Source organism: Toxorhynchites rutilus, chromosome 3 (genome assembly GCF_029784135.1).
Source record: "Toxorhynchites rutilus septentrionalis strain SRP chromosome 3, ASM2978413v1, whole genome shotgun sequence".
Classification (NCBI taxonomy): domain Eukaryota; kingdom Metazoa; phylum Arthropoda; class Insecta; order Diptera; family Culicidae; genus Toxorhynchites; species Toxorhynchites rutilus.
The window spans coordinates 19,340,309-19,351,229 of NC_073746.1; positions in this window are offsets into that span (position 1 = coordinate 19,340,309).

Genomic DNA, 10,921 nt, shown 5'->3' on the forward strand with positions numbered 1-10,921 from the left:
GTTGGACTCAAGCAAATCAACGATCTAGTCAATGTGAATGGCAAGTTACTTGACCTAGTATTCGTTAGCGATTCAGACGGTATTGAGCTGTTTGATCCACCATCTGCTATTTTAAAAATCGACGATCATCATAAGCCGTTACTTTTAAAACTTGACGTCCATTCGCCTGGCCAGATCCGCCCGCCCGGTGTTCCAGCAGCTCGCAGTGAGTATGACTTTGCACGGTGTGATTTTAACGCTATCAAAGAGCGAATCGGCTCGTTTGAATTGGACAGAGCTTCTTGACCTCTCTAACATTGATGCAGCCGTCTCTGCCTTCTACGACAACATATATCAAATAATTCAAGACACCGTTCCTGTTAAAAGATGTAAGCCCTCCCTAAATTTCACACAACCATGGTGGAATTCCGAACTCCGTAATCTGCGTAACCGTCTGCGAAAAGCTCGGAAATGTTATTTCCGCTCCAAAACAGCTGCAAATAAAACTGCTGTACAGTTGGCTGAAGCCGAGTGTAGTGGTTTACATGAACTTAGCTTTCGGCAGTACATTGACAATTTGCAGAGTAGTTTCAAGATAAATCCATCATCTTTCTGGAATTTCGTAAATTCCCGAAAAGGCTCTGCACGTATTCCAGTGGACGTTACATACTGTAGTCAAAGCTCCTCTGACGCTGCTAGCTCTGCTAATCTCTTTGCGGAATTCTTCCGAACCGTTTACGAAGTCGATCAGGCTCCGACTCCGCAGGAATACATCGATAACTTGCCGAGTTTTGATATTCGTCTACAGCAAATCACCTTCAGCCACCACGATATTTTCAAAGCCCTCTCTTCTGTTGACGCCTCGAAAGGTCCTGGTCCGGATCGAATTCCACCTTCCTTCATTAGGAATTGTGCTGCATCATTGACCATCCCTGTGAAGTTTATTTTCAATCGATCACTTCTTGACGGCGTCTTTCCTGAGTCATGGAAGCTAGCATCCATAACCCCGATCTTCAAATCTGGAAACATTCACAGCGTGGAAAACTACCGTCCAATCTCGATACTGGACTGTTTGGCGAAAGTCCTGGAAAGACTGCTACACGATAAGCTGTACACGGCAGTCCGATCGTTAATCTCGGAATTTCAGCACGGGTTTATGAAGAAACGCTCCACCATTACCAATCTGATGACCTTCACTAACACTCTGGTTGGTGCCATCGAGAAGCGTCGTCAAGTTGATGCCGTGTATATCGATTTCTCCAAGGCGTTCGACAAAGTTCCGCATAGTCTCGCTATCACAAAACTGAGCCGCCTCGGTCTTCCTTCGTGGATTGTTCGCTGGATAGAATCGTACCTTTCGTCCAGGAAAGCTTTCGTGAAGGTTCACGATGCCACATCGAATGCGTTTCAACTACCGTCCGGGGTTCCTCAGGGTAGTCACCTTGGTCCTCTCATCTTTATACTTTTTTTAAACGATGTATGCGACCACCTAAGCTGCTGCAAGCTCTTGTATGCAGATGACCTAAAACTCTACCGCATTATCAAGACGACGGTTGATTGCCTGGCTCTGCAAGCTGATATTGAACGCTTGTCATCGTGGTGTAAGATGAACGGAATGTTGGCAAACCCAGCCAAATGCAAAATCATCACCTTCAGCCGAAGTCGAACACCGGTCACGTTCGAATATTCGATGAATGAGTCACCGCTTGTGAGAGTATGCTCTATCAAGGACCTTGGGCTACTTTTAGACAGGAAATTGGGATTCAACGAGCACATATCGATGACAGTCACTTGGCTTCCTGAGAAGAAATACAGCGCAATTTGACGACGTACATGCCATGAAGTCACTGTACTGTTCTCTGGTTCGCAGCGTATTAGAGTATGGAGTGCAGATCTGGGCCCGTATCACAGTGTGCACGTAACACGCATCGAAAAAATCCAGAAACGTTTTATAAGAAGTGCATTACGGCGGCTCCCATGGACAAATCCCGACAATCTACCGCCTTACGAACGTCGATGCGCGCTCATCGGACTCCAAACTCTGTCGAGCCGGCGTAGTTTTCTGCAAAGGCTGTTCATCTACGACGTACTCTAATCAACAACATCGACTGCGGCAGCATACTGCAAAATATTAATATTCACGTTCCGAACCGCCAACTCCGAAGCACTTCCTTTCTCAGAGTTCAAGGACACCGTACTACATACGGATATAACAATCCGCTAGATAGATGCTGTAGGCTTTTTAACGATGTGCACGATATTTTTGATTTCAACATAAGTAGACTAGTTTTTAAAGATAGAATTAAGAATGTCTAAATAGTCTGTGTGGTCTGTGATCAAAGATGGTAAATAAATAAATAAATAATAATAATAATAATCGAAAATAGAGAAAATCGGTCTAGTTTGTGTAAGGAAAGCATTGCAGGTCTTTTTAATTGAACTCATTCGCTGCCAAGCCTTAATTAAATGAAGTCATTTCCATTGCCATTTATATTTTGAGTGTTATTGTTTACCAAAACCTTGTTATTTCTTGGTAAGAGCACATATGTTACCATACATAATCATTTGCAAGCAGAAAACCGAAATACTTATATTTATGTTTGTGGCCACAAAAAAAAATTGCTGATTCAAAAGCTTGAATGTTATAATACATTTGAAGTAGGACGAGTATACTCATCTTGGCAGCGAATGGGTTAAGCCTAAAGCACCAAAAGTGAACAAATAGGATTAACTCAATTAAGAAAATATTGAAGCCCAAATCATTCAAAATACGAATGATGACTGATGATGTTTATGATAGCTCTTAATGGAAAAATATAAAAAAATATGGCTGAACAGCATCTGAGGAAGCCACAAGGTATCTACGTCTGTGTTGAAGCTGTAGAAACAGAAGCCAAACTGGGCGAGAGCAGGAAAACATATAAATCTAAATAAAAAATATTAAATATAGCTTGCAAGCAACTTTATGACCATTTTTCAAGCGGTGACAGTTCCCCAATTTTTGAATTGTTAACTTATTATGTTACCTCTTCATCCATTACAACTAAAGTTAATGATACTAAAGTTAAGATTATGCTTCAAAATTGATCTTATATATTAATACAGATAATCAATACAGATATTCTGGGAAATAACTAAGACGAAAATATTTTTTAAGACAAAAAAAAAGTAATGGGTTGTATCTAGGACACGACCGCAGCTTTCGACGTAGAACCACGGAATTATATTATTCAATCCACTTGTTTATCACTTCGAATATTATTTTAAATAGAATGCTTCGCAATTGCAATTTTTATAATATTTTTTAGCTATTTATTTTTTTATTACTTCAGTAGACTCGAAAGAATCGAGTAGAGTCGAAAGCTATCAGCACTTCTCGTTTATTTGGCTCAAATCACATCAGACATTCTCCTTCCCACTCAGATATCGATCACAAACTATGAACCCTTTTGCTCCTATATACCGCTTGAGATGTGATCGAACCCCACAACATGCAACAGTAAGGTTACCCTGTTGGAATTTGAAAGCATACTATCATGAAATATACGTTTATCTAAATAAATGCAATGTATATCCATGTTCCAAAATTCCGGATACTCTTCCATATCCGCACGAGCACAGAAAATTCTCGTATGCTGCTCTTCTTTGTCGTAGCACACCTTGATACAGTGGGCTTCCTCTCCTTGTATCGAGCTGTGTGTATGTGTGTGAAATCAGCATTAGGCATGAATGATATCCGCTCGTTGTGGTATGTTAGCTCACTCGCATCTGTGTTTTCATTCTATTCTATTTCTGGTTTCCGCCTCTAGGCCTGAGAAGGCTACTTGTGGAGAGAAACTCTATTCCATACTCCTCCTTCACCCGACAAAAAAAAACAATCCTCTCCCGCTCGATGTTCTGCGGCAACCATGTTGCTTCGATGACCACCAAACGAGAAGTGGTGCGGCTTCAAATCGCGGATGGCTTATTTAACCAAATATGTTGAAAACGGGCAGAAACGAATGTATCAGTTGCTCGTTATTGACAGCTCTGTTCGGGAATGCACACAAATCGGCAGAACAAATGTATGGGAAAATGAGAATGCCTTCAGTTTTCATTAATTTAAACTGTTTTGGCATTAGTGGATTATACTCTATAGTATATCAATCGAATCTTAGAGAATTTCCGATTCCATTGGTTTGCGAAGTATCAAAATTTGATTGCTGTGAAAAAAGTTATTAACGTTAACTTTATTTCACAAAAACGTGACCTGTTTTCTGAGTTGGCACCCTTCCTGAAAGACGTAGTTCTACGTCAAAAACACAGATTTTGTTATGGCAATCCTGCTTAGCAATGGATACAAACAGTTCTCATCACACCATTATGCACCCAACAGCTGGAACCAAGTTATATCTGAGTCATTCAATAGGATTCGTTTTGAGTGGCCTGAATTCATTAATATACGATTGGCGAATTAATTATGGTCATACTTAATTTGAAACGAAAAGAATAGTTTAAGCTCTTAAAATCGCTCAAGATTTCGCTTAACAACTGCCTCCAACGAACGCCATCTCGTTGCGTTGCGTTTAACATTCTTATAAATCAAGGTATCTAATATCTGTATTATATTAGTCAAATAATTTCATTCGATACCCATATGCAGGAGTTGCATAAAAACGAAATTGGCAATTTTGGAGTTGGATTTATCATTATTTTACTGTGTTCTACTTGTTAGCCCTTTCATTTGATACTCATATTGATGGAGTTTTGACGAAATTTGTTGTCTACCATTTCGTAACGGCCGTCATCTTGGATTTCCATTTTACAGATATAACGGTCAAGTCCTACTAGTCAAGTGCTTTAATTAGATACCAATATTTATGGGGTTTCGAGAAAATATGTAATCCGCAAAAATTTACAAACTGCTAAATAAAACCGCTTAAAAAGCAGCATGGGAAACACATATTTCTTCCGCACTGCCGCAGCCCACGGTTCGTCAGAACGAGCGTACGATCCACGGTTCTTTACCAATAAGCCGGCTCTCAGAAAAAACACGGTGTTTATATGAACCGCAGTTATTTTTTTGAACCGTGGTTCTCTAATGAATGGCTCTTTAATTTACCGTGGATCGTACGCTATTTTTGACGAACCGGCTCAAATGAGCGGCTCGTGAGAGCTCGCCCATCTCTACTTGGCACCATTACTAGTTTTAAGAATATTTGCGCATAGATAAAATAAAACATTTCGGAAATATTTACATTTAAGTTAATATCGTGATTAATTTACCCCTGGTTTACGGTACTTAAGATTGAAACTACATAAAATCACAATTTTCATTAGCATACGTCCAATTTAAATAACGACTGATTGTTAAAAAGGGCATATTCAAAATCATTGATCTTTCTTTAAAAAAAATCGTATCTCAAAATCCGGATGAATGATCAAGATATGATATTCGACATATTTGTTGGAAAATGTATGAAAAATTTAGGAGAAATAACACTTAAAATATCCATGGAAATACAGATTATTATTGATCGGAGTTCGTTCCAACGATCTTCGATGCAAGGTATGGGGTATCAATTGTGATAATATGTACAGGGTTTTCCAACTTTAAATTTCGAAAGTAAATTGAAAAAAAACACACTTAGAATTCGAATTTCGATGAAACTTTTATTTCAAATTAAAGTTTGGTTTTTGCCATTATGTGTGAAATACAACATCATTCAAATGTCAACCTAGGGCTTCCTCGCACACCTTGATCCGGAACAGGTAATTTTCGATGACTTTTCGGCACATATGGGGTGGTATCTCGGTCATAACTTCACGAATGTTGTCTTTCAAATGTTTAAGAGTTTGCGGAGAGTTGGCATAGACACGGTCTTTCGCATAACCCCACAAAAAAAAAGTCTAGCGGGTTCAAATCGCATGATCTGGACGGCCAATTGGCATCACCAAAACGCGAAATTATGCGTCCCTCAAATTTCGTTCGCAATATGGCCATGTTCGGTCGTGTTGTGTGGCACGTGGCGCCGTCCTGCTGAAACCGCATGTTATCCGTATCCATATCTTCCATATCTTCATATCTTTCAATTTGTGGCAAAAAAAATCGGTTAACATGCGGCCAAAGCGCTCACCATTCACAGTTACCGTCTCGCCGTCCTCATTTTCAAAGAAACACGGCCCGATGACTCCACCAGACCATAATGCGCACCAAACAGTGACTTTTGGCGGATGCAATGGCCTCTCAACAATCACATGTGGATTTCCTGAGCCCCATATACGGAAATTTTGGTTGTTCACATAGCCACCGAGCTCGAAATGTGCCTCATCGCTGAAGAAAATTTGATGCGAAAATTCAGCATTTTGCTGCTGTTGTTCGTTCACCCAATCGACGTATGCCCGACGCATTCCATGGTCACCACGCTCTAATTTTTGTACCAGTTGGACTTTATATGGATGTAGGTGCAAGTCCAAATGCAAAATTCGCCACAATGATGTGTTTGACAAGCCCAATTGCTGAGCACGCCGTGGAATCGAAACATTCGGGTCATCCTCCACACTGGCAGCAACAGCAGCACTATTTTCGGCCGAACGCACATTACGATGATGCACAGGTTTCACAATATCCGCTACGGATCCAGTTTGTTCGAATTTACGCACTACATTAGCGATTGTGTGCTCTGTAGGCCGTCCATGACGACCACAATCCGTCCGTAATGCTCGAAAAACATTTGCCGGTTTTTCTTCATTTTTATAGTATAATTTAACAAAATTAACACGTTGTGCGATGCTAAAACGACCCATATTGTAAAATGGGGGACATTCAACTAACGATTTGATGCTTTGGTTGACAGCTATGTCAAACGGTTGTCAGCGCAGGGCTGTATACTTTCGGAAGCCCGAAATGGAAAACCCTGTACATTACCGACGGGTCCTCTATGAATGAGTCCACAGAATTTGGAGTGTTCAACTAATTTGTTAGCACCTTCCACAGGCTTCAGTATCCTTGCTCAGTGTATATTGCTGAATTGGTGGCGAAACACTGGGCGCTGGGTTTGGCTGTATAGACAGATATATCGATTCATCCAATCACTGGTCAAAAATGTTATTATGCGTAATTCCAATTGCATAATTTACCCGGAAGAATTATGAGGTAGAGTGAAAAATAGCCGCAATTTTTGAACATCTTCGATGTTGAAAAAAAATCAAAGGAAAGAAAATCCAATTTTTTATATCGCTCATAAAACCATTCCATTGAATGAATTTATTATTGATAGTTGATGAGTAATATCATTGATCCCGAGTAGGTAATCGGGTAAATGGGTAAATGTCTCTCCAAACATAATGATAGATTTTAGGAAGGACGAACAAAAATGTGCAAAGATTACTAAAAATCAGAACGAACCAAAAGTAAAATTGCTCACGACGCCGGCCACCTCATTAAAGTTACCAGGGAAGGGAAGGAATATTAGTATGATATTTACTGCCCGAAGGTCAGAAGAGTCACCTCTATAGCGTGGTTCCGTTTTTTTACAAAAAAAAAAAAAAAAAACATAAACGTTGATGAGTCTGGGCCTAGGGGCACGGCCAAATTGGTCGAATTGAAAAAGTCACTCGCCGGGCAGAAATTTAAGTCGAATGAGGAGGTCATCGCCGCCACGGGGCCTACTTTGCAGACCTCGAGAAAACGTATTTTCCAGATTGACTAAAGAAGTTGGAGCATCGCTGGGTCAAGTGTATCGAGTTAAAACAGTGATTTTCAACCTGTGGGTATTTCATTCCTAGTGGGTAATTTGGTCATTAAAAGGTAGAATTGTGCAACGGAATATTGCACATTTGTTCACTTTGAAAATGACAATGAGATGACTAAAATTTGCGATCGTCGGCAAACATTTCCAAATCTGAAATGTAATGTTCAATTGCACAACTACGCAATGTTTGAAAGACTTTCGTCGGTGAATGATGATGGAACGGGCGACGAAACAATACTGAAGACCATATAAAAGGAAATTGTACAGCATTTGTCAAGACTTTTTACAACAAGTTAAACTTGAAACATGTTTTCCTTATATCAAAGAACAAATTTAAACATGGATTGAAATGCCTTCCGACTGGCAGTGGCGAAAGTTTCGGAGCAATTTCAGAACAGACACATCGATCTACAAATGATCGGAAATGATATGCAGAAAATTTCCTACAATGCTGCTGATGGGAACAAAACACCGTAACAGAGTGGATATGGAGGACATGAGGTGTGCTTTTCGACAACGTTTTCAAGAATTACGATTTTGGCGGAAATCGTTCAGGCGCAGGTGCCATACTGACTTGGTCAGCTTTATATACCTTTTTTTGTAATCAGATACAAGTATAAAATTAAATTTGTCAAGAATATATCTTGAAAACCGTTTGTATTCTTACATTACTTTACTGATATGCTACAGACTTTCTAACAAAATAATGATAGGGGTGAAGCACTGGGATTATTTTTCGTAAAGGGGGGAATTGAGCAAAAAAGGTTGAAAACCACTGAGCTAAAAGGAGACTATGTTGAGAAATAAATCGCCACTTTTCAATTTTTTTTTGTAGGCTAAATACTTATAGCTGTGTAGCTGCTGTATCAATTGATCTCATTGGGTACTATATTCTGTTTATATATAGGAAAGGGAAAGGAGAATGGGCATGTACATTCGAGAAAGTGAAGCGGGTTTCTTAAGAAGACATATATGGGAAGCATAATATAAAGATCGCGGCTACTGAAGCTATCATTATCTGACATGCCCCTTTCCATCTTCTATCTTCTATCTTCCCTTTCGATCTTCTAAATCAGCAGCAAAATTGAATTCATTAATTGCATTTTTTTTACATAACCTAACCACATGCTCGATATTATGACATCCTGGACCACAATTACATAATTTTTTAGGAGCAAGACCTACACGATAAAAACGTGAATTGAGCACGAATTGATTGGGCAGCATACAGAGCTTGAGCTTGAGCTTGGGTAGACTGTACAATTCGTAGTTGCTCTTCGTGATTGACCTGAATCAACCAAATTGCACAAAGAACACACAGAATGACGCTTGGGACTAGCAAATCATTCTCGTTGTGCAATTTTCGGTGATTCGAGCTTTAAATGGTCAATAACGACGCCGGCCACGTCCTTACAGTCACCAGAGGAAGGGAAGGAATGTTAGTATGATATTTGCCGCCCGAAGGCCAGAAGGGTCGCCTCTATAGCGTGGTTCCCTAGCGTTTATCATGGAAGGGTCAGTTGTTAGTGGGAATGATTAAGAAAATCAGGATTCACTGCGGTAAGTGATGTGATTATATAAACGCGAGCTATCGACCACTCGACGAAAAAAAAAATCGGAAATTCTCATATGTCACAACACACCGCAGATATTATCCTGAGAAGGAAACCTGTAGAAGTAATTGGACCAACTATATATTCTATTATATAGCGAAATTCAATAGTGACGGCGGAGAATTATTTGTGGGAAACCTGAGAAGGTAATCGAGAAAATTCCTCTAAAACCAATCTGATCAGCCTGGTCCATTATTCGTCGCGCATGCTCTAAATCGAATTCCAACCGTGACGGTGGATAATTGTCGTTAGGAAACCTGAGAAGGTAACCTTGAAAACCTGAGAAAGTAACCGAGAAAGCTTCTCTTAAATCAATCGTTTGATACATTCCATGAATCGGCCGTATAGAACTCCAATCGCGACGACGGACACATTAACATATGTACAGTACTAAACAAAAATATTGGTGTCACAAAAATAGTAGGTTGGGGAAAAAGTTATCCATTATTTTCTCGGTAGCTGGCTTTAGTGATCAATATCTCGCGTAATATCGATCATAGAATTTTCAGTTTATGATCGTTGTGAAGGTGACATTTTACACTGAAAAATTTGTTGTTTGCTGTTTTTTGTTTGTTCCATTCAGTTGTGAGTTACAGTGTGTTAACAATGGAGGTCGACAAAGAGAAAATTCGGTACATTTTACACTTATACTTTTATCAATGCGAAAATGCAAGCCAGGCCGCTGAAATTGCGATTGGTGTGTATGGTGTCGATACTGCAACGATAAAATACGTGCAACTTAATGTATTTTTGAAGTTGTTTTTATTTTTTTTTCTAATCAAAAAAATCTATTTTTTTAACTTTTTATTTTAGTGCAATATACTAAATTGAGATCTCTACTGCCAACAAATCGACCGATTGGTCAGAAACGTTTAAAACTGGCTAACAGAAGAGGTTCTGTGTTCCATCAGGACAACGCAAGGCCACACATTTCCGAGAGCATGATTGGGATGTTTTAATGCATCCACCATATAGTCCGAACTTGGCACCAAGCGATTACCACCTTTTTCTCGCATTGCAAAATTTCCAGAGTGATGAGAAATTGGGATGAAGAGAAGATAGTAAAAATCTATTGCCAGAGTTTATCGTCAATAAAGAGCAAAACCTCTATGATAGACACATTATGAAGATACTTTTAGAAAGGCGACATAATTTGCAACAAAACGGTGCATATCTGACCCGAATCGGACAATCCGAAGCATATTAAAAATTGTTAACAAAACACACGCTATATAGTCGCTTTGGAGCTCTTTCCTCATTTTCAATTAGAGAGAAAACAAATACAACTAAATACATAAACACCACGTTCAAAGGAAAGTACAGAACACTTTGTTAGGGGCTGTCCACATACCACGTGGACAACTTTAGGGGGGTAGGGGGTAAGACGGTGTCCACGCTTGTCCACGGAGAGGGGGGAGGGCGTATATATCGAGTCTACGTGGACAGGAAGATACAGGAAGGTGTTTTTAAATATAACCACCTATACATTGAAAATTAAATAACACATATTCAAGAATTTATAAGCTTTCCGTATTTATCAATAAACGCCTGAGAGTGCTGCCCAGTAAAACGTTCAAATTTTTTCCCACAAAATTG